General features: G+C 40.0%; 1 protein-coding gene across 11 annotated transcripts in view; it reads left to right on the top strand.

Moving 5' to 3' along the window:
- Numb (NUMB endocytic adaptor protein) overlaps positions 1 to 24,917 on the top strand; it is a 127,909-nt gene that overhangs the window by 54,323 nt on the left and 48,669 nt on the right. For 6 of the 11 annotated variants that reach the window (NR_073563.1, NR_073564.1, NM_001272056.1 and 3 more), the window contains one exon: positions 12,096 to 12,180. The exons of the other annotated variants lie outside the window; for them this stretch is intronic. The gene's annotated coding sequence lies outside the window, so the exon portion shown is untranslated. The remainder of the gene's footprint in view (positions 1 to 12,095; positions 12,181 to 24,917) is intronic. 11 annotated transcript variants of the gene reach the window in all.

The raw sequence follows: 24,917 nt of genomic DNA, 5'->3' as shown, positions 1-24,917 counted from the left end.
CTGTGGTTAGTAACTACTCTGGGCCATCAAGGTCTTTAGCATGACTACGTGTTTTTAGATTGGAATTCTTTATTTCTATTTTCCTCTTTCTGGCAGAATTTCCTGGTGGTGGTCAATTAAGACAAAGGACTTTCCTTCTAGAGTCCAGGCAGCTTAAAAATGGGTTTCTCAAAATCTTTTTTCTTTGTGATATGTGCTTACTCGTCAGAGTAGCCACTGTATCTTAGTAAGAGAACTTATTGGCAAAACAACCACTGGAGCAGAAAACTGACCTGCCTAATGCTGATGAGTTGTTGTTTTAAACCTGTGACATGATTCACAACATTAGAACACCGGACCAGCCTTTTCCTTCTTTGGAGGTAGAGGGGGCAGAGGTAGAAAAGAGGATAAGAAAGGATACTGAACTGCTATAAAGGATTAAGTAATACAGTAAATGAATATTTAGTTATCTGTAGTCATTTTGATCAAAGCCTTTCATTAAGTATAATTTGAAGGCCTCTAAAACGTAGCAGTTCCCAAATCACATTAAACAAATAAAGGTGTAGGTGAGCCTAGAGCCTTTTCTCTATAGAGATCTAGAGAAGCCCACGAGCTGTGTTTTAGCTGAGTTCACAGTTCCTCATTGTGTGTGTTAGCTTTACTCTTTACGTCTTTATTTATTTAAAATTGTAATAAACAGTAAAGGAGAGATTCATAGTATTAGGAACTTTTAGAGGTAACTGGCTTGGTGACAGCGTGAAAGTGGTTAAGTAAGGGCAGCTACTTTGAAGAGGCGGTACTTGAGCAAGGCTCTGAAGGATATATACAGATCAATTTCAGGGAAAGTAATGGCTTGTGAGAACTATGGACTGCAGACTTTGAGATGAGAATCATGGAAGATTTAAAGCTTTAAAGAAAGCTGAGATAGTTGTTGGCACTTTGTAAGCCATAGTAAGGATTTTTCTTACAGTTTCCCTTTTTCTTCCATCTCTAATCTGATCATTAATATGATGCTACTTTTCATTAGTCTCCTCTGTCCCAGACAGATGTATTTATTCTATAGAATTATGTTAGGTATCTTTTATTGATAAAATTCTAAATTTGGTACTATAGTAGATTCAGGAAAATGTGGCTATTCTGCAGTGCTGGAACTCAAACCAGGTTCTATACATAACTGTGTCCTCAGCCTAAACAGTTACTTTAGTATCAAACTAAGTTTAATGTTAAGTGTAGCTCCATGACTTTCTTTTTCTTCCTTTTTTCTTTTTTTTTTTTTTTTTTTGGTTTTTCGAGACAGGGTTTCTCTGTGTAGCTCTGGCTGTCCTAGAACTCACTTTATAGACCAGGCTGGCCTTGAACTCAGAAATCTGCCTGCTTTTTAAGATATGAATAAATTTTTTTTAAGTTTTTAATTTTTTTAAAAGATTTGTTTATTATATGTAAGTACACTGTAGCTGTCTTCAGACACTCCAGAAGAGGGCGTCAGTTCTCATTATGGATGGTTGTGAGCCACCATGTGGTTGCTGAGATTTGAACTCAGGACCTTTGGAAGAGCAGTCAATGCTCTTAACTCACCAGCCCAAGGTTTTTAATTTATTCTTTGAGAATTTCATACATGTATAGAGTGAAATAAGATCACACATACATCTTTTTTCCTCTCTAACTCCTCCCAGATTCCTCCTAACATATATTCCTCCCAACTTCTTGTCCTATTATTTTTTTAAATATTCTGCTAAATCTAACTAGTACTGCACCCCGAAGAAGGAGGATTCTCAATGCCTCAGCAGCCAGCTTCCATCATCTCCTCATCTAGGGTCTCTGGTCTTGGCAGCCTATCCATACTAGAATTTGATCTTGTATAAGTCTCAGTAGGAACAACAGCTTCTGTGCATTTGGGAGTGTATCAACTATATCATGTACAGAACACAGTATTTCACAATATTCCTCTGGCCCTTATAAATTTTCAGTAATGTTTTACATTTGCAATATAAATGATGGGCAAAGGATGGATTTCCACATGACATGAAGACAGTCTACAATGTAATATGTCACAGACAAACATCAAATGGGAAAGCAGGGGAAGTATATGACCTTGAATTTTATGCACACACAGACTATAAAATAATGATGGTAATTATGGGTCCTATAGTGGTCCACCGTATCATTGTGAGATGGTAACTTTTTGCTGTGTAAGAAACTGTACAGGAACCAGGCTTAATTATCTCTATCAACAGTAGTTAATCCACATGCTTCTTTATAATCAGCTCAGAAAACAACAGTGTCTTCTTACCTGAAACATGACCCCTGCAAACATCTGAATTAGAAGTACAAGAAATATGGGTGGAGAGCCAGCCATCTCTTTCACAAATAGTCAGTAGATACTTTACCGTATTCATGAACAGGAATCTAGTAAGGAAAAGCAGGCAGTAATGTCATTCATTATTTTTGTAAAAAAAAGAAAGAAAGAAAGAAAGAAAGAAAGAAAGAAAGAAAGAAAGAAAGAAAGAAAGAAAGAAAGGAAGGAAGGAAGGAAGGAAGGAAGAAAGAAAAAGGGATTTGTGGTTTTGTGAGTATTGTTCAAGAGAGAACATAATAAAACTCTCAGGTTCTCAAGAGTTTTCAATTAGTAGATCTTTCTAAAATTATGGGGGAATGGAGAGTTGACTCAGTGGTTAAGAACACTGGCTGTTATTCAGTAGATCTGGTTCAGTTCCTAGTATCCATATGGCAGCTCACAGCATCTGTAAGTCCAGCTCCAGGGATCTATGACGTACACATGCAGCCAGAACACTCAGACACAAAAAAAAAAATTAAAAATTATAATTATTTTAGAGAAATTTAGATTTCTTAAAATTACAGTGTTGTTATAACATTTGGCCCACAAACCATTCCCCCCTTGTGGTAGTTTGATAAAAATGCATGTATTTGAGCACTTAGTCACCAGACAATGGAACTATTTGGAAAGAGGTATGGTCCTGTTAGAGGAGATGTGTCATGGTGGAGAGGGCAGGATGGGGTTTGAGGTTTTAAAAGGCTGTGCCAGGTCCAGTATCTGTCTCTCTGCCTCTGGACCAGGATGCAAAGTAATCCATGATTTTCAATCCTTTAGTTTCTCTTAATCTCAAATAAATACAGATAAGCCTAGGTGAAGTATTACTCTGCAAAATAACTAGTCAGTCTTGTTGAAATATCTCAAGTCAAAAAGGTACAGAAAGACTGAAGAACTATTTGAGAAGATTAGATCTTAAAGAAATCTTACAGTTGTAATTCATTATCCTGAAGCAAGGGAATAAGTAGTTCTTTTTTTTTTTTTTTTTTTTTTTTTTTTTTACAATTTTGGGCTTTTATTTTTATTGATGTAGTAAGATTAAAAGGGGTGATTTTAAATTTTTACTTTTTTACATTTTTATTAGATATTTTCTATATTTACATTTCAAATGCTATACCGAAAGTCCCCTATACCCTCCCCAAGCCCTGCTCCCCAACCCAACCACTCCTACTTCCTGGCCCTGGCATTCCCCTGTAGGGGGCATATAATCTTCTCAAGATCATGGGCCTACTTCCCAAGACCTGCTCCCAATGATGGCCTACTAGGGCAAACTCTGCTACATATTCAAGAAGAGACACGGCTCTAGGGGGTACTGGTTAGCTCATATTGTTATTCCTCCTATAGAGTTGCAGACCCCTTTAGCTCCTTGGGTAATTTCTCTAGCTCCTTCATTAGGGGCCCTGTGTGCCATCCAGTATATGACTGTGAACATCCACTTCTGTATTTGCCAGGCACTGGCATAGCCTCACAAGACACAGTTATATCAGAGTCCTATCGGCAAAATCTTACTGGAATATGCAAAATTGTCTGGGTTTGGTGGTTGTTTATGGGATGGATTTCTGTGTGGGGCAGTCTCTGGGTGGTCATTACTTCTGTCTCGCTCTGAACTTTGTCTCTGTAACTCCTTCCATGGGTGAGAATAAGTAGTTCTAAGGTAAATAATTTTATAGAAAGTGTAACATTGTTGTAATAAGGATTTATTTAGCTGTACTGTGATTAGCTAAGTAAATATCCTCATTCCTAGGAAAATATAAGGAGAGGCTTATGGCTAAAGTGGTAGAGTGTCTGCGATTTTGTTTCATGTGGTTGTTTTGGTATTTTTGTTTGTTTTGTTTTTCAAGTGTGAGGTGAAACCCACCATTCAGGAGGCAGGTGTAGATGAATCTCTGTGAGTTCTAGGCCAGCCTGGTTTACATAGTGAGTTCTTAGGAAGGTCAGGTCAACACAGAGGAAACCCTGTCTCTAGGGGGTGATGGAGACTTCTAAGTTAACATCTCTTTATATATCTGAGTTGTTAAAAAACCCAAAATGTATATAGTTAGTATACTGGCTGGTTTTGTGTGTCAGCTTGACACAGACTGGAATTATCACAGAGAAAGGAGCCTCCCTTGAGGAAATGCCTCCATGAGATCCGGCTGTAAGGCATTTTCTCAATTAGTGAGCAAGGGGGGAGGGCCCATTGTGGGTGGTAACGTCCCTGGGCTGGTAGTCTTCCATTCTATAAGAAAGCAAGCTGAACAAGGCAAACCAGTAAGAAACATTCCTCTATAGCCTCTGCATCAGCTCCTGCTTCCCGACCTGCCAGAGTTTCTGTCCTGGCTTCCTTTGAACAGCAATGTGGAAGTGTAAGCTGAATAAACCCTTTCCTCCCCAACTTGCTCCTTGGTCATGATGGTTTATGCAGAATAGAAACCCTGACTAAGACACATAGAGAATGATTGGTTGGTTGATGTTGTATGTTTTTGAGCCAAGACTTCTAAATTCCCAATCTAGCTGATGTACCTTGAACCCTTGCTTCTTTTACCTCCTCTCAAATACTAGGATTATAGGAGTGTACCACATGCCCAGCTGTAATTTATTTTTAAGAAGACAAAATAATTGTTCTCATTACTTAATGAAAATAAAGTGTTGCAGGAATTCCCAGTCATATAGAAAAATTACAAACTAGTAATATAATATTTTTATTATAGGACCTGAATGTTTTGTTTTTGTTTGTTCTGTTGTTGCCTCAAGGAACTTGTATCCTGTATTTTTGCCCAAATGATTGTAAAATAGATAGTTTGAAGATTTCTTAAACATTTCTGTCTAATATGCTTTCTTGCAAAAGAATAGTTTGTAAAAAAATTTTAAAAAATGGATACTCTTTTTCCATTCCAGTCAAGTACTTCTGTGAATTTATCTTTAAACCTTTAAGCCAAGGCATGTTGGCCCATGCTAGTAACCTGAACTTAGGAGGATTGTGAGTAGGAGATCAGCACGGGCTACATTGAAAACCCTGTGGCCAAACAGAGTAAATCAGGTACAATGTTGGTACTTACTGAAGAATTGAGATTCAGAAGGCAGCAATAATGACAATTTAAGTTTAAATTCTGAAATGCCAGAAATGCAGTTGTAATAGGAAATCTAGAAAACTGTCAAATATTTGAGAGCTTATCATGCACAAAACTGTGGTTTGTGTAGTAGAACGGAAGGAAAATGAACCACTATGTTCTTTTTAAGCAAGCAGTTGAGACAGTGCTTACAACAGACAGGACATTACGTAACATAAGTTAAGTAACATAAATAAAGTATAGTTTTAGTGGTGGGAGATAAAACGAAGAGGTAGGATTTAAGTACAAACTTAAACAAGGAGGATTTGAGTGTTATATGTGACAAAGAGGGGCATCCAGGCAGAGGGAACCAAATGGGTACTGGACAAAGACTGTATGAGACTACCAGTTATATAGCTTCACCCTGAGGAGAGAAGAGGAAAATTAGGGAACTGATTTCGTCAGTTCAGCATGTATTTTATATCAAATACTGTATTTTCTTGCTTAAATACCAGAACATTATTATCTTTTTGTTGAGCGAGAGTGAGACACGGTCTCACTATTTGGCTTTAACTGGTCTGGAGGTTGCGGTGTAGGCCAAGCTGGCTTTGAGCTTACAAAAGGTCTGAGTCCTAGGATTTATTTTAAAAACAAACAAACAAACAACAACAAAACAAAAACAAACAAACAAACAAACAAAACCCAAGTGAAAGTGAATTGCAGACACTTTACCATTTTAGTCCTAAACATTGTGATTAACAGTATGTATGTATGTACCACCATGCCTGGCACGAACTTTATAATCTTATTTTTTTCTTGAAGAATTGAAATCCTAAATAAATTGTCTGAAGTTTGCTACTGTTGACATTGGAATTCAAATTCAGATTTGTCTTAAGACTGTGCTTTCAGCTTTTCCATCAGTTGATTTTTAAAAGTTAAAAACTGGGACTGGAGAAATGACTCAGCAGTTTAGAGTACTAGTTGCTCCTCTGGAGGGCCTGGTTTCAATTCCCAGCACCACATGGCAGCTTGAAACTGTCTGTGACTCCAGTTCCCGAGGATCCATGGTATCAGGCATGCATATGGTGCACTTATTTATTGCATGCAGGCAAAATACCATACACATAAAATAAAATAATCTTTTTTTTTTAAAAACTTATAAACCATGGAATCTTGATTATCAGTTTGACTGGATTTAGAGTCCCCTAGATGACACATTTCTGGATGTTTTCATGAGAGGGGTTCCAGAGTAATTTAACTGAGGAGGGTAGAGTTATAATTGGGCTGGTGTTTCCTATTTTATATGGGTAGAGTTATAATTAGGCTGGTGTCTCTGACTGAATAAAAAGGAAGAAAGGAGGAAGCAGAAGAGCAACATTGGTTCCTCTTCTCTGTTTCATGTGACTAGCCACATTCTGCTTCCCTTCCACAATGGGCTATACCCTCAGACTGTGAGCCAGCAGGAAACCTTCCTTAAGTTGCTTTTGTTGGGTATTTCTGTCAGAGCAGTGAGAGAATAAGCTCATATGAAAAAATGTTTATCAAGGAGCAGACTTCTGTGATAAACCTCACTACATGACTTGTGCCATTTGCAGGAAGAATGTAGAATTCCAGGGTAGAGTGTTGTTGCAAGCAGAGCTTAATGGGCCATTCCTGTGGGGGTACAAAAGACCAAAATGCCAAGAGAAGTATGGACAATGAAGCCTAGCTCATACGGGTTTTTGTTTTGTTTTGTTTTTTAGAAGAAGTTTCTAAAGTAGTAAAAGTAAATGAATAACCTGCTATTTCAAATGTGTTTTCTGTTAGTCTTTGAAGATTTTTAGTATAGAATTTAAAAGGAGTTGAAGTAAATGGAAATTTAAAAATATAGTTATTGTTGCCTGTCTTAGGGTTTTAATGCTGTGAACAGACACCATGACCAATGCAAGTCTTATAAAGGACAACATTTAATTGTGGCTGGCCTACAGGTTCAGAGGTTCAGTCCATTATCATCAAGGTGGGCAGCATCCAGGCAGGCATGGTGCAGAGTTCTACATCTTCATCTGAAGATGAAGATGCAAGCAGAATACTGGCTCCCAGGCAATTAGGATGAGGGTATTAAAGCCCATATTCACAGTGACACACCTACTCCAACAAGGCCACACCTTCTAATAGGGCCACTCCCTGGGCCAAGCATATACAAACTATCCCATTCCACTCCCCTGGCCCTCATAGGCTTGTTTAAACATGAATCTATGGGGGCCATATCTAAACATAGTATAATGCAAAATACATTTAGTTCAACTTCCAAAGTCCCCAGTCTGTAGAAGTCTCAACAATGTTAAAAGTCCAAAGTTCAAAGTTTCTTCTGAGATTCACCCAATCACTTATCTGTAATCCCCAAAGCAAGACAGGAAACCAGCTGGGCAAACTCCAAACTGCATCTCCATGTCTGATGTCAAAGTGGTCTTCAGATCTTCCAACTCCTTTTTCATTTTTGTTGACTGCAACAAACTTCTTTCTCCTGGGATGGTTCCACTTCCTGTTAGCAGCTTTCCTCAGCAGATAGCCCATGGCTCTGGTATCTCGAACATCTTGGGGGTCTCCAAGACAACTTCAATGTTACAGCTTCTTGTTTCAATGTCTGGGATGCACACATGATTTTCTGGGCTCCTCATAAGGGCTGGCACCACTTCTCCAGCTCCACCCTCTGTGTCAGTCTAAGCTCAGGGTGATCAACCCCACTGCTGCTGCAGTTCTTGGTGATCATCCCATGGTAATGGCTTCTCCAGTACACTGGGATCTTCTGCTGCAACTAGGCTTCACCAATAATAGCCTCTCATAGGCTCTCTTCATGGTGCCAACTTCAAATCCTTTGAATGACTCCTTCAGTCCTAGTCTGCCAACTGCATTTGGGGCTGCACCTTCACCAATGGCCTTCCACGGCCTCTCACAGTGCCAAGCCTCAACTGCTCTTCATAACCCCTTCATGCCTTCAAAACCAGTACCACCTGGGCAATTCTTACACATTACCTAGTACAGCTGCAGCATGAGTTACAGTCTTGGCTATCTCTGGAACACAGCCTCTGTGCTCACAGAAAACACCTCCCAAAAGACTTCACCTCAGTGATGCTGGCCTCTTCTTCTTCTTTTTTTTTTTTTTTTTTTTTTTTTTTTTTGGTTTTGGTTTTGGTTTTTCGAGACAGGGTTTCTCTGTATAGCCCTAGCTGTCCTGAAACTCACTTTGTAGACCAGGCTGGCCTCGAACTCAGAAATCTGCCTGCCTCCGCCTCCCGAGTGCTGGGATTAAAGGCATGTGCCACCACACCTGTCCACTGGCCTCTTCTTAATCACCACTAATTTCTTAGCTCCAGCTAACCAGCATCAATTGTCCCAGTAGTCCCTTTTATTCTGGACTCTAAAACCAGAGCCATGTGGCCAAAGCTGGGGCTGGAACATGCCCCCATTGTTCTGTTATATTATCACCAGCTTTCTGTTTTCCAAATCCTTCATTGCCTAAGCTTGGCTGCCCTGGAACTTGCTTCATAGACTGACTTTGAACTCAGAGATCTGCTTGTCTTTGCCTCCTGGGTTTAAAGGGTTGTACTATCATGTCTGGACCTAAATTTAGCTGGGGGGGAATCTTTCCCCCAAGGACACTATTCCCTTAATTCAATTTATCCTTGAACGTAGGATTCAGCTCCATTTCACTTCTGGTGCCCCGTTAATACCATATATTTTATATTTTTCCTTTCTCAGTTTGCTCTGCTTGTTTATAATGCTCTTCATGAGACTTAACCAAAGAACAAAGTCTCTGCTGGTTTTTGTTTTTTTTGAGACTTCCTTTGTCAATGCAGTTAATATAAATCTCTTCACCTTAGCCTCAGGTAGACTCTTCAGACAAGGGCAAAAGCAGCCACATTCTTCACCAAAATACCACAAAAACAGTCTCTAGGCCATGTACTGAAATTCTTCTCCTCTAAAACCTCTTGGGCCAGATCTGTACAGTTCAAATCACTCACAGCAACAAAGTCTTCCGTATTTCTGCTAGGATAGCCCATTGAGCCGTACTTAAAACATTCCATGGCTTTCCAACTCCAAAGTACCTGAATCCACATTCTTTAAAAAAAAAAAAAAAAGCATGGCCAGGCCTATCACTGCAATAACCCCAGACCTTGGTACCAACCTCTGTCTTAGTTAACTGGTATGAACAGACACCATGAACAAGGCAAGTCTTATAAATTACAACATGGGCTGGCTTATAGGTTCAGAGAGTCAGTCATTATCACCAGGGAGGGAACATGGCAGCATCTGGCAGGCATGGTGCAGGAGGAGCTGAGAGTTCTACATCTTCATCTGAAAGCTGCTAGCAGAATACTGGCTTCCAGGCAGCTAGGATGAGAGTCTTAAAGCCTGCACCCACAGTGGCACACCTACTCCAACAGGGCCACACATTCTAATAGTATCACTCCTGGGCTGAACATATGTAAATGATTACATTGTCAGTCTTCTTTTCAAAAATACTCTCAGATTTATTTAGGACATTTTTATCTTCTACTCTCTTTATATTTAATAGTAACCAATAGTCCATATGCACCTGGTTAACCAAAGGGTAACTTTTGTATTCAATTTTTTTTATATTTTGAACTTATATTTTTTATATTCTGAAAGGATTGTCTGTTTTATTTTAATGTTTTCTCTGTCAAGAAACCTTCATTTTTCTCTAACTCAGTAATATCAACTTTTAAAGCAGGTAGCAATTTGTTTCTTTCTAAATGCATTTTAATGTCATATAGATTTTTGTTTTTATATATTTTGGGAATTATGAGAACCTAATAAGATGATATCACTGTTCTTCTCTACTCCTGATACTCTCAATATTATAATTATATTGCACATAGTAAATGTTCCATAAATTCTTGATCTGAATTGTTTTTAGGCTTGAAAACCACTTTATAACTTAGCTGTGTATGCGTAATCACCCCCATGAAGCAGAGACCTTCAATATAAAGAGTTCTATTTTGGTGCTGGCAAGATGGCTCAATAGGGGAAGACAATGTTGTACCCACGTTCAATCACTGGAACCCACTTAAAGGTGGAAAGAGGAGAAAAATATGCTGTGGCACATGGGCTCACACACATCATATAAACACTAAACATTAATAAACATTTTTAAGAACAGATTTCCTGGGGCTGGAGAGTTGGCTCAGTGGTCAAGAGCACTGCTTGCTCTTGCAGAGGACCCAAGTTTGGCTCACAACCATCTGTAACTCCAGTTCCAGGAGACCTGATGCCCTCTTCTGACCTCTACAACCACTGTGTGTGTATGTGATGCACCCAAGTGTGCATCTCACACACACACACACACACACACACACACACACAAACACACAGGTAAAACGCTCATACAAATCAAATCAAGTAAAATGAATCTATAAACAAAATTTTAGAAAACAGATTTTCTTTTCACCATATTTCATTTGTGAAGATCCAATTCCAATTCTTAACTATAATTCTATATTTATCCTTTACTGGCCTCATATTTTCTTTAGCACTGGAAGAAATGTATAGAACAAAAAAGTCAAATTATAAGTGACTCTTTAACATATAGAAGAGCTTCTGTTTGCTATAGGAAAATGAAAAAAAAAATTTTTGTCTTAGTTGATATGGAAAAGACAAAATTGGCAGTTTGGTGGCCCTCTCTGTCCTGTCCTGCTCAGTACCCTTGAGCCAAGCTTCAGCTGCATCTTCCAGGGCTACCCATGCACCTATGTGATTCTGTCCTCTACGGCCTAATCCGAGACTCTCACTCCAGCTCTCAGCCTGCCTCTGCCTGTAGCCCCCCAGAGCTTTCCTTCCAGGTTCAGGCTGCCCTGCATAGCACCAGCAGCCTGCTCTTCTCCTTTTTTAAAATCCCTTGTGGGCAAGGGTGTAGTTGTGGAATTCAAGAATGACCCCAGGCACTATTCTCCCCACCCCCACTTCCCCATTGGTGACCCATAACTTGAAGTCCAACTGAGGACCGGGATACCCCTGCCCAATACTTAAGGTATTTTATTATTTTTATTTTCTTTTTAACTGAATGGATGAGAGTTAGTTCCTCTGTTGAGAAGGGAGGGTAAGAGATCCAGGAACTGCAGACCACTCCTGGACTGCTCCCAGTCTGTATTCCTCTCACCTTCCCTGGAGATGGGAGCTACAGCCTAGGCTCTTCATGGTGACCTGTAATACATTTGAGGAATGGAAAGAATCTGTCCCACATTAGAAATAAAACTTATGATGCAAACTGGAAAGAAAAAAAAGGAAAAAATGGGTAAGACTTCCGAATTAATCCTAGCGATATCTCTGTCATTTTGAGTAGGTTTCCCTTGCATTCTACATCCCGAGGTCCATTTTCTACCCTTTCTCTTTTCTTCCCATAAAAATTCCTTCCTAGTAGTGCCAGGAATTTTTGACACTGAAGTTGCTCTTTTATGTCCCTTATCCCTTGACCTTTCCTTTCTGTTTTATTCCCAGGCTCCAGTGGTTGGGCTTGGGAGTGAGTCTCAGCAGCAGCAGCGTGTGCCTGCAAAGCCAGGCTCGGATCCCTAATGCATTTGGCTTGTATCTGTGGCAGGTTGTGTTGTCTGATCAGCGTGTGGATCTTGAAACTGCTCAGTGACTCAGTGCACTCTCTCATTACAGTAAAGCCATTTTCTGACAAAAGTTGAAAACCTTTTTTTTTGTACCTGTGTCACTGAGAACAATTGTATAAGACATTTATTATTCTCATTTTGCAGATGAGGAAACTGACACTTGGTGAAGTTACGAAATTTGTCCAAAGTCACACAGCTTGTAAAAGGCACAGCCAAGATTCAGAGCCAGGTCTGTCCAACTTCAAAACTACTAATCAAGGCTTAGACATTTGGAAATAGCTGTGATGCACCAACTTGTGATGAGTTGTATTGATATTAGTATTGCCTAAGTGTTCTTAGCTCCTTTGGGTAATTTTTAATGGTGAGGTTTCTGTCCTCCCTACATTTTTCCTCTTTCCTTTAAGTATTATGAAAAGCAATATAGCATAGTAGCTAAGGGTGTGGATTTTGGAGAGAGATAACAGTAGAGATTTTTAAGCTTCCATTTTTACTTGTGTGACATTGGGAAAGTTACTTAATTCCTTATATGAGAGTTTCCCTTTCTGTAAAACAGTAATAGTGCCGTTGTTTACCTGATGAAATTGCTATGAGCATTGAGTAGTTTAATACATGTAAGAAACCTTTCGCTCTTGCTTTTCCCTTCTTGCCCCGCTCTGTCCCTTCCCCGCTCTCTCCCCATTCCCTTCCCCCCTCCATGTGCTCATGACCCGTCTCTACTTCCCTTCCCTTCCCTTCCCTTCCCTTCCCTTCCCTTCCCTTCCCTTCCCTTCCCTTCCCTTCCCTTCCCTTCCCTTCTTCTTTTTCTTCTCCCCCCTTCCTCTGCCTCTACTACCCTCTTAACTCCCCTCCCTATGCCCTGAAAAACTCTATTCTATACTAAAAACAAAAAACAAAACAAACAAACAAAAAAAACCTTTTCTACTTGTCTACACTAAATATTTTCATCTGTTAACAGCTAGTAAAGAAAGTCATTATTTTAAATTATCTAAATTTATTTGAGCAAAGTTTAGGCTACAATATACATAAACCAAAATTAATGTTGAATAAATTAGACTTAGAGAAAAATCACCAATTTGACCGAATTCAAATCTGTTGTGAGTCTTGTGAAATAACAGCTTACAGACCTGACACCAACGGGTGCCCTATGTACTGTATTAGTCACTGTTGCATCACTCTGATGATAATACCTGACAGAAACAATTTAGAGAAGGTGGTTTTGGCTCACACCCTCCACGAGTGTGAGTCCATGATGGCAGGGAAGGCTTGGCAGAACCTTGAGTTCATGCATAATGGAGCATAGGAGACATGGTTCCCAATTTAAGTCTGTGTTCATAGATTAGCTTTGTGCTTGATATAGATGCATGTATGTATGTATATGTGTGGATGTATTGGTCATATGCATGCCCTACCATGATTTTTAAAAATCTTTCCTTATTATATTCTGTGTGTATGTGTACAGCATATCTATAAGAGAATTTGGAAATTCAAAGAGGTATCTGATGCCCTGGAACTGGAGTTATGGATAGCAGTGAGCCACCATGTGGATGCTGGGAATTAAACCTGGGTTCTCTGGAAGAGCAGCCAATGCTCTTAACTACTTATTTATTTATTTATTTATTTATTTATTTATTTATTTATTTATTGAGACAGGGTTTCTCTGTATAGCCCTGGCTGTCCTGGAACTCACTTTGTAGACCAGGCTGGCCTCAAACTCAGAAATCCGCCTGCCTCTGCCTCCTGAGTGCTGGGATCAAAGGCGTGCACCACCATGCCCAGCTTCTTAACTACTTTTAATTGCTGAGCCATTTGTCAACCCTTTTCATACATTTGTGTCTAGTAGTTTCTGCTCCATATTGTTAGCGCACTAGTAACTCTTTAGGGTTTTTTTTTTTTAAATATAATTTTGCTAATTACTTTGTATTGTTTTATAGATAATTAGCTGGATAATCTAGCCTAGAGTGTTATTAAGAATGCTGTTTTGGGGGCTGGAGAGCTGGCTCAGAAATTAAGAGCACTGATTGCTCTTCTGGAGGTCCTGAGTTCAAATCCCAGCAACCACATGGTGGCTCACAACTATCTGTAACGAGATTGGATGCCCTCTCCTGGTGCATCTGAAGACAGCTATAGTGTACTTATATAAGAGAAATAAATATTATATCAAAAAGAGTGCTGTTTTCTCATTGTTATGAGCTTTTTTTCTATTTATGATTCCTTAAGATAGAAACTTATCAACTTTTCTTTCCCCTCCTTTTCTTTTTTTCTGTGGTGCAGGGAATTGAACCCAGGTCCTCACACATGCTAGGCAGACATATCCTATTTTTATTTTCTAATCTAATTTAAAAGTGGCCCTGGCCCATGAGTCTTTTTATTATTAATTATATATATTTTTCCAAGTGTGAGGTTTCTATAATTGTCTTTATATTTCTCTCATGGTCGGCTATAATCTGTAGTCCATAAGTACATGTGTGGTCTCAAATTTTGAAAAGTATGTGTATATACATATGTGTATCTTTCTGTCATATTCTATTTGAATTACAAAAAAAGATTGAACTATCTTCTGTAATCAAGAAGAGGTGCATCTAAAGCACAGTAATGTAGACAGTCTACGGCTAAGAGGATGGGCCAGCGTGAGCAGGCAAATGAAGACTATAAACAGCTGCTGCTGTGTGATGGGCTCTGTGGCTTCTCCTCGTGCTGATGAGGCTTGAGTGAGTAGCCAGTGATCCATGTCTTCATTTTTACAGTGCTTTCTAGAAAACTCATAATTAATGGAGATTTATTAACACTTTCAGCAGCATTTTTCTTTAGTGAAATATAAAATAGTGGTACATTTTGCAGTTGATGGCATCTAGTATTACCAGTTCCTTGAGTCAGAGCCAAGTTTTTTGTCTCATGATGGAGAAGAATGAGGAATAAAGACAATACAAGCAGGGCAGGCGAGCCAAGGTTATTAGGAAATAAAGATTCAGCTCTCTAATGAGTTGCCAAGTAATGCTTTGGGAGCAGAGGGTGTTTGTGTCCTGAGAATGGGCCAGTTTGGTCCTATCTGTATGCAAATGAGGAACTAAGCCAGGACGAATCTGGTTACTTAATTCATATGTAAGTGGGTAATTCTGATCAGGTAGGCAGGCATGTATGTATAGGCTCAGGAAAGCCCACTGCAAGTTCCATGTCAAGGATGACGATCCAGCAGGTAAAAAGAACAGAGGCTGCTGGTGAGCCAGTGTCTTTCTTGATGGTTAGGCTTTTGGATTTTGATTCCTTAGCTTACCAATTACGTCATTCATTTAAAAACCTTGGTGTTCTTGGAGGTGACTGCCAGTTCCACCAAGACATAGATTACTGTTTCCCTTGACTCTGTATCCTGACTGCCTACAAATGAAGGCTGCAGTGTTCCTAACTCCTACTACTACCTCTGATAAAACACACATCTTTACATATACAGTATAGTGTGGTTCTTTACCTCATCCTACTTAAAATGCCCCTTTCTCTATTGTCACTGTATACTTAAATCATTCAAAACTGTTAAAGGATGGAATATATGTATACACATACACACAGTCACACTTCGGTTATCCCAAACTCCGTCTTCCCCGTGCTAGGTAAGTAAGTACCATACCCCCACCTGAGGATATGGTTTAATTTTCTTATCCTGACTCTTCTTCCATCTTACACAGTATTTTGTTGGACTCAAGGTGATATTAGTAATTAAGGGAAACATGTAGATATGATGAATCATAGTAAAAATTGTAACATTCATATTAGTGACCAGTTAAAGCACTTTGAAAGAAATGAAGAGTTGTGTAATAAAATGGGGTTAACTTTAGAAGCCCACATCTTTAATCCTAGCACTTGGGAGACAGACATAGTTGGATCTCTGTGAGGTCAGCCTGGGCTACATAGCAAGTTCTAGGACAGTCAGAGATACATAATACAGATACCCTGCTTGTTTGTTTTTTAAAAAGAATTGTAAAGGACAGGAGAGATGGCTCAGTGATTGAGTGTGCTTGCTACTCTTGGAGTCAGCCTGGGTTTAGCTTCCGACACCCAGGAGGAGTCCCATAACCATCTGTAACTCCAGTTCTACTAGGACCTGATGTCGTCTGCTGGTTTCTATGGAAGCCAGGTATGCATGGAGTGCACACACATACATGCAAGCAAGGGACTCATATACAGAAATTTAACAATAATTCTAAAACCTTTAAAACAGATACATCTTTTCTTAAAAAACGAATTATAGGGAAAGTTTTTGGAAAGTGAAAATGACCTCATTGATGTCATCAGTCGATGACATTGAAGGCGAAACTTGGACATATTACAAAGAAATAAGCTCTTGAAAAGCCAAGAAGAAACTGTTTCAGGAAAAAGAAACAGCAGGCTCCAACTGGAAATAAGCTTCAGGAAACCAAAGAACCATAACGACTTAGTTAAGGAGACTGCCATTCCAAGCTGAGAGTCAGACAGGGGCCATACCTTAGTATATGAACATTTACTGAGTATTTATATCTGCATGCTGTTTTAAGCATCTGAGTCACTAAAAGCTTAGTTTCAATTTGATTTGCAGATACATTTAGAAAGCAAGTGGATGTTTACATGGTGCCATAATCTATTTTTAAAAGATTATTCTGGGACTTGAGATGGCCCAGCAGATTAGGGTACCTGCCACCAAGTTTATTGATCTGAATTTGATCCCTGGGACCCTCACGTTGGAAAGAGAAAACAGACTTCTACACTCAGTCGTCAGTGAATATAAAGTTTTAGCTACCGTGTACATGGTTGATCAGAGAGGAACAATAGAAATGCGTCCTAGTTTTCACTTTACTCCAGACAAGCGATGAAGTTGAATTGGGCTGTGGTGGTTCCGGCGGTGGAGACAGAGGTATGTTTTAGAAGTGTTTGCTGATAACTTTGGTTAGGGAACAGGGATGCAAATAAGGTAAGAGAATGATTAGTGAGGTTAAAAGAGCTGAAGACAACGTAAAGATACTTGTGAAGGGAGACATATCCCTGTCCTGCCCTCCTCCTCTTCCCTCTCATTCTTCCCTCCCCTCCTCTTGCTTCCTACTTTCCCCTCCCCTGCCACTTTTCCGCTTCTTCTCATCCCCTCTTCTCACTTCTCATTCTTGGAACCGAGCATATTTTTATTCTCGTCTGCCTCTCCAGATTCCAGCACCTTCCTACACTTGACAGATGCTTAGGAGAGGAGAGTCAGTATAAAAAGTAGGTTATGATTCTCAGGAACTCTGCCCTTTGTCACCAACATCTTCCTTTGCTAAATCAGTTGTTCCTACATAGAGCAAAATTAAATTTTGTTTTTTAAGTAAAGGTAAGTTCTTGAATATGTTCCTAGTAAAATCAGCCTATGAATGTGTGATGGCCATATTGTTTTACTGTCTTTTATATTTTCAACTCTCCCTGTTTAGCATACCCTGGGTTTGAACTCATGATCCTCCCATCTTAGCCTTGTAGGTGTGCTAGCACTGAAGTGTCTGGCTTTGAGTATATGCATAACATTTTTTAATCTATAAAATATTACTTAAGTATGCTTAAAATATACTTAAGTATTCATGAATCATAAATTGGGTTCACCAGTTGTTTTCCAAATTAAAAAATAAAACTAGGGCTTGGCAGGATGGCTCAGCAGGTATAAATATTAACTTTGTAAACCTGATGGCCTGAGTTGGATTCCTGGGGTGCATAGTGGAATTGACTCCCTAAAAATTACCATCTGACCTCCACATGGTATGCTGTGGCACTTGCACACCAGTAGTCACACTCATGTCATAGATACACATGCAGGAGCAGTAATAATGTAAGCTTTCAAAAATAGTTTGTAGTTACAAGAAGAGTCATGTTTGGTTGTATGGAGTTTTTGAAGGGCTAAAAATTGAAGCCAGGTTCTTGTGCATGGTAGGTAAGTAAGTGCTCTGCTGGTGCCAGAAATCCAGGGAAGGCCAGGAGGAATTCCTTAATTGTTAGCTTTTGCATCTCTCAGTGTTTTGGAGTAGCATGTGGTGGCAGGAGGCAGACTAGGATAGTGTTAACACTCTAGTGTTAATAGCTCATGTGGATGTGCTAGTTAAGGTGGCTATTGGGCCTGCAAATGTTAAGAGTTCCTATCTAGTTCTGGACAGCGATTGGCATTGCTGCTTCCAGACAGGCTTAGGTACTGGGATTTCAAATTTTGATAGCTTTTTTTTAAAAGATTTATTTATTTATTATATGTAAGCACACTGTAGCTGTCTTCAGACACACCAAAAGAGGGAGTCAGATCTCATTACGGATGGTTGTGAGCCACCATGTGGTTGCTGGGATTTGAACTCAGGACCTTTGGAAGAGCAGTTGGGTGCTCTTACCTGCTGAGCCATCTCACCAGCCCCTTGATAGCTTTTTGAACTCTTCTGGAGAACATTTTCACTTCTCTGGGTCTGTCCAGTCTTCAGTTTCTTCAGCTGAAGCCCTCTATCCTCATCTTGCCCAGTCCACCCCTTTGAACAGTCAGCTGTCTCTTTATGTGGCTGTTGTCACTGATGCCAATGTCAAGCAGGCAGTTACTCCCCATCTTTCACCACCTCCACCACTGTCAGCTGCCAGTCTTTAAGTCCCACCCCCTTTGCAGCTGTCAGTGCACCTGGCCACTCTGTCATGTTCACAGCTTGGCTGATGGCTGCTCAGCTCTCATGGCTATTGTCCTGCTGTTTCTGCCATTGCTGCTGCTACTCTTATCTGCTCTACTTTTCTTCATGTTACCAGCTCAGGCTACACTGCTAAAGTAGGCAAAGAGAGACTACTTGAGAAACTGTTGCTGCATATAAGGTTGCAACATTAGGGAAGCAGGTGCAGATGCTTGCAGGGTTGCCTAGGTAGGGTTCACTTAGGCTTGTGATAGCAGAAAACCTATTGCGTAATGTTTGGAACAGCCATAACTGGATCTGAACTTTCAGAAACCAGAGCAAGCAGTTTCAGTTGTCTTGGAGTTTCCTCAGTATCTAAGTGTGTTCAAAAGGGCTAGCTTGTGGGTAGTCCAACTGGCTGTTGAAAGATAATTCTAGCACTAATACTGGCTTTAATACTGCTTTTTAAACAATGTGTAACACCAATCTAGTTTCCCAGAAAAAAGTGGGTGACCCCCCTCCCCATCATTGTCACTGAGTCACACTCTACCCCCTGCCCTTACATTTTTTCCCTAAATATTTCCAGGCTCAACTTTTTATTGTGGGGCTTTCCCCCCAATATAAGTCTTTCATTGTCCCCAAAGAGCCCATCTTGTACTTGGAATTAGGATCTTGTTTCTGAAGCTGGGTCACTTAGGTCTTGCACATCAGCCTGCTGCACTGTTGCCTTTTCAGACACATCGATGCCATCCATTGTGGCTTGCTGAATCAAAGCAGCTGAATTTAAAACAAGTGCAGTATCATTTCCTTCAAGGATTAGTTCATCTTTCTGGGTTCAAGAGACAGAACAAGCAACACCTGTCCTCATCCAAACCCTGAAAGGTACTTTCCACCCAAGAAATTTCAGATTTCAACCAAAGACTCATTCTCCTAAATAATGACATTGATGGGGAAGTGAGCATACACAGACCTCATCTTGGAACAGAAGCCCAGTGTAATGTTCTTGTCTTAGTTAGGGTTTCCTTTGATGTGAAGAGATGCCATGACCAAGGCAACTCTTATAAGGACAACGTTTAATTGGGGCAGGCTTATAGCACGCAGCCTTTTTTTTTTAAGTTAAACTGAAATGTAAGCAAACTCAAATATACCAAAAGCTAAATTTATTGAGAGCTAAATTGTTTCCTTTGAAAAGAAGGACTCAGAAAAGGAGGAAAGAAAAGGAAAGAAGAGAAAAGAAAGATTAAGGTGATTGGCTGGCTGAATTATTATATACCTGCTTGGGAGAACAGAAACTTTATGGGTCATCCTCGGCCACCCATAAAGTTCAAAGCCAGCTCGGGCTATGTCAACTCTGATCTCAAAAGCAAAACAAAAACCAAAGTACATAAACAAGCCCTTTGTTTGTCTAACTTTCCCTGAATCTGCTTGTAAATGAACTTCTGACCGACAGCTATGAACTTTTAAAATGAATTTTATTTGTTCTATAATTATTTGTGTTAATTTACTTGTTTGTGATAAAGCTGTACCCTGTTGCTGTTTACTTGGCTCACTGCCTATGTGAAGCACTGAACCAGAGATAGAATTGAATATGTTAGGCTGATTTTACCAATTGGACCAATTGTAGTCCAGATGTTAATTAATGGTTTAACACAGTGGCTCTTAACTTTTCTAATATTGCAACCCTTAAATACAGTTCCTCATTTTGTGGTGACCCACACCGTAAAATTATTTTTGTTGCTACTTCATAACTCTAACTTTGCTACTATTATGAATCATAATGTAAGTATCAGAGTTTTCCGATGGTCTTAAGCAACCCCTGTGAGAGGGTCTGAAAACAACCCTTGATTTAACAGATTTATCATCTTGGGGGAATACATTCTGGAGCTTAGTTGTATCAACTTGACTCTATTCTTACTACTGCTTTCCTCTAAGTTTTTCAGTTCCCTTGTCTCCACCAAGGCCACCACCAGTACCCTAGTTTAAGTTCTCATTATAACGTGTCTGGAAGCCTTTCCCCTTCATATTTGTTTTCCATATTACTACCAGAGTGGTTAAACCAAATCACAAGTCTGACCATCCAAGTCAGGGTTTAAATCCTTTAAACACCTTCTGATTCCCATAAATCCTAGTTCCTTTTAGATTCTTTGGCCTCATCTCTGCTACTCCTTGCTGATCCACCACCTAATACTGGATTTTTGGCATCTATACTTTTATTGATGTAGTTGTTTGTCTTAGTTAGGGTTTTCATTGCTGTGAACAGATACCACGACCAAGGCAACTTTTATAAGAACAACATTTAATTGGGGCTGGCTTACAGGTTCAGAGGTTCAGTCCATTATCACCAAGGTGGGAGCATGGCAGCATCCAGGCAAGCATGGTGCAGGAGGAGCTGAGAGTTCAATATCTTGTTTCCAAAGGCAAACAGGAGAAGACTTGCTTCGAGGCAGCAACGATGAGAGTCTTAAAGCCCATGGCCACAGTGACACACTTCCTCCAACAATGCCACACCTCCAAATAATGCCACTCCCTAGGCCAAGCATGTTCAAACCACCACATTGCCTTTAGTTGAAATACTTTTTATTCTTGTTTGGTTTTTTTGGTTTTTGGTTTTGGGTTTTTTGTTTTTTTTTTTTTTGGTTTTTGGTTTTTGGTTTTTCAAGACAGGGTTTCTCTGTATAGCCCTGGCTGTCCTGGAACTCACTTTGTAGACCAGGCTGGCCACGAACTCAGAAATCCGCCTACCTCTGCCTCCCGAGTGCAGGGATTAAAGGTGTGCACCACCATGCCCGGTTTACTTTTTATTCTTATACCCTACCATCTGTCACTGATTTTGGTTCCTAAAACCTAACTCAGATTGTGACTGCTTATGGGAAATACCGGCTTGAGGGTTTCTCTATTATTATAGAGTCACTTAAAGTCAAGAAAGTAGTCTTACTAATTTCTGCACTAGTTTTAACAATAGGGCTAGATCGCACACAATAAGCTTCCAGCTTTCATTAAACCGCATATGTTGAGGTGAAGGCGAGGTCTTTAGGCATGAGAGAAAAGGGGGTGATTTAAGTTATACGTGAAGCAACATCAGTTGCCCATAGTGAATTTGAATGGAAGGACACAAACTAAAAAGTACAAATGGGGAAAATCATACTGATGGGGTGATGGTTTGTCTTATTTTTAAAAGAATGATAGCAAGAATAAGAGAGCACAGTTGAACCATGCTGTTTAGGGAATATTTTCAGTGATTGGAGGAAGTAGAAGAAGCCCTTGAGAGTCAACAGATTGATGAAGTTAACCTAGAGGAATACTGGGATAGAGTCTAGGGAGGAAAGGAGTGTATAAAAGAGATAAGAGTTGTGGCATCAACCTTTTACAGAGCAGTTAAGGGGTATAAAAGGTTTTCTGGGGCCGGGCAGTGGTGGCGTACGCCTTTAATCCCAGCACTTGGGAGGCAGAGGCAGGTGGATTTCTGAGTTCGAAGCCAGCCTGGTCTACAGAGTGAGTTCCAGGACAGCCCGGGCTACACAGAAAAACCCTGTCTCGAAAAAACAAAACAAAACAAAAAAAGGTTTTCTGGGGACAGTGTAGGATCACTTGCCACCAAGCCTGATGACCTCAGGCATTCACATGTTGATAAATGCAGGTGTGACTATGTGTGCAAACACACACACACACATGCATATGTATTATCTTTGCAAATTGTAGTATAATGGAACTTTAAAAAGAATTAGCTTATAGAACAAAATAATTCTCTTTTCCTAAATTTTTCATGACAGGCTTTCTCTGTATAGCCCTTACTGTCCTGGAAGTCACTATGTAGACCAGGCTGAGCTCAAACTCACAGAGATTTACCTGCCTCTGTCTCCCAATGCTGGAATTAAAGGTGTGTGTTACTACACCTAGCTATCTCAATTCTTATACTTAAAAATATATTTATCGCCTATGTTCAACTAGGACCTTTGTCCTTAGGCCAGTAATAGTTATTAAGAGGTAACAAACAAGATAACATAATTACATACTTTTACCTTGCAAATTTATTTTAGGACTGTTTTGTCATTACTATTTAAATCGCCCTAGTTGGAAAACCTTTTCCTTAAACTTCTTACATGGAAATCTGATAAAATAGTTCTATGAATATGTGACGGGAACCTGAAGCCTTTCCTAAGAGTTGTGTCCAATCCTTCAGACTCATTAACTTTCCCCCCTAAACAAGCAATGGCTGCTAGGCCTTTCCACTGCAGTCCTGTGGTTACTTAAAGCATAAGTCAGGAATCGTGGCAGAAATGCTGATGGCAAACCATTTGAGTACTAAAAGTGGTAAGATATTAACACCAATTTTTTGGATATTTTCACCGTGTTATTTAGCAACCAAAAATGCTACAATAATACATCTGTGCCAGAGAGTGAATAGAGTCTGCCAGTACCCTAGTCTAGACAGTGGGGTAATCCTCCTTTGTCAGTGGGCTTTGACATCTCTAGTCTTTTCCAGCTCTGATCATTTCGTAGTGTCTTCTACCTACAAAGTAGTCTCAGCGTTATGGGGGGTTGGTTGTTTGTTTCTTCAAAATTACAGTATGTCATACAAGGACAGACAGGCACCACATTAGAATTCAGGGATGGGTGCTGTTTAAACAAGTAGGATACAGCTCACTATTAAGGAACTAGAAAATGTGCCAGTTTCTAATGTACAGTAATAAAAGTCAGCAAAACACTTAAATGGAACCACGTGAAAGTAGAAGGACCGAGGTCAAGTAAAGACTTCTCAGAACAACAACAGTGAGTGTTTTGTTAAATGCTGGCGTCTCTTGAGCTTGCACTGAACATGAGTAGACTTTTACAGGAGGCAAACTGAAATAGTTTCTTTCCATGTAGAGAGAGGCACTGAAAACAGCCTGCCTGTAGGGGACTGTAAGTAGATTAATGGAGCTGGAACTTAACATGTGAATGGGGGCTGGTAAGAGACCGCATAAGACTGTGTTTGCTGGGGCTGGTGAGATGGCTCAGGGGTTAAGAGCACCGGCTGCTCTTCCAAAGGTCCTGAGTTCAAATCCCAGCAAGCACATGGTGGCTCACAACCATCCGTAACAAGATTGGATGCCTCTTCTGGAGTGTCTAAGACAGCTACAGTGTACTGACATATAATAAATAAATAAATTTAAAAAAAAAGACTGTGTTTGCCATGCTGAGCATTTACACTTTGAAGGTGATATGAGCCAATTAGAGGATTTTAAAGTAGAGTAGTTGTACAGTCAGATTGATGTTTTAGAAAACAGTAGTCAGACCAGATTAGAATGAAATGGGCCTTTATTTGAAGCAGTCTAAGTAATGGCCTTTTGCAATAAGTTAAACAAAAAAGTCTCAAAATAGTTGATTTGAACACTGGCCACATACAGGCCTGTCTACCTGAGAGGCTTAGAAAAGAGGATCAAGAGTTCAAGGCCAGTCCCAGCAACAAGAGTTCCCTTTTGAAACATTAGCTGCTTTAGGTAACATTATTTCTGACCCTCACAGTGACCCTGAGAATTAACAGTTACTACCATATCTGACAGACATATAAACTAAGGATTAGAACTTTCCGTTTACTTGCATCAGTCACATCACCATCTCTGGCAGCACAGCATTCACTCAGGTCTGTCTCATTGTAAAGCTTACAGGGTGCCCCAGTTACTACATAAGCTAGATTGTGACCCAAACCTCAGGCATGCATGGTTTATTAATCGTGAGTGTTGGTTGAACAGCATTCATTCAGTAAGTATATGTGAGCAACTCCTCTACTGATCAGTTCCAGGAAGGCAGGCATAAACAGGGAACAGGACAGTATCCTGTCCTTGCAGACTTTACCTCACTGGGAATAGGTAGGTAATGTAAACAAAGACATGTTTTAGTTTGAGACAGTAATTAAGCAAAGGTACCACAAAGAAAAATCAGGGATTTGGGGGAGGTGGCTTTGCCTTTGGGTTCCATCCCCACCAGGTTCCATGAGGAGTGAGCAGAGAGGAAGAGAGAAAAGTGACAGGAAAGGCTCCAAGACACAGAGTGCTTGCCTGCCTGGGATGTGCGGGGCTGTAGTTTTAATCGCTTGCCCTACAGACTAGAAAAAGAGTGACTGTTCACCCAAGCACCATGAGCTCTCCTGGCTCTTACCTAATATCCATCAAATCAGGAAGACTTGAATCTTTCTTTTGTCTACCAGTAGTAATAAAGATAGCTACAAATGAAGGGGGTGGGGAAGAGTCTGAGAATGAATGAATCATGGGACAAAGGGCATGGAGTGAATTAGATATTAAAGAGGTAACATTGGTAGATAAGGCCACAGGAAGAAAGAATGGGGAGTTGGGCATGTAACTAACTCAGTTGG

This window comes from Mus musculus, chromosome 12 (genome assembly GCF_000001635.26).
Source record: "Mus musculus strain C57BL/6J chromosome 12, GRCm38.p6 C57BL/6J".
Classification (NCBI taxonomy): Eukaryota; Metazoa; Chordata; class Mammalia; order Rodentia; family Muridae; genus Mus; species Mus musculus.
This window is presented reverse-complemented; position numbering and strand designations above follow the sequence as displayed.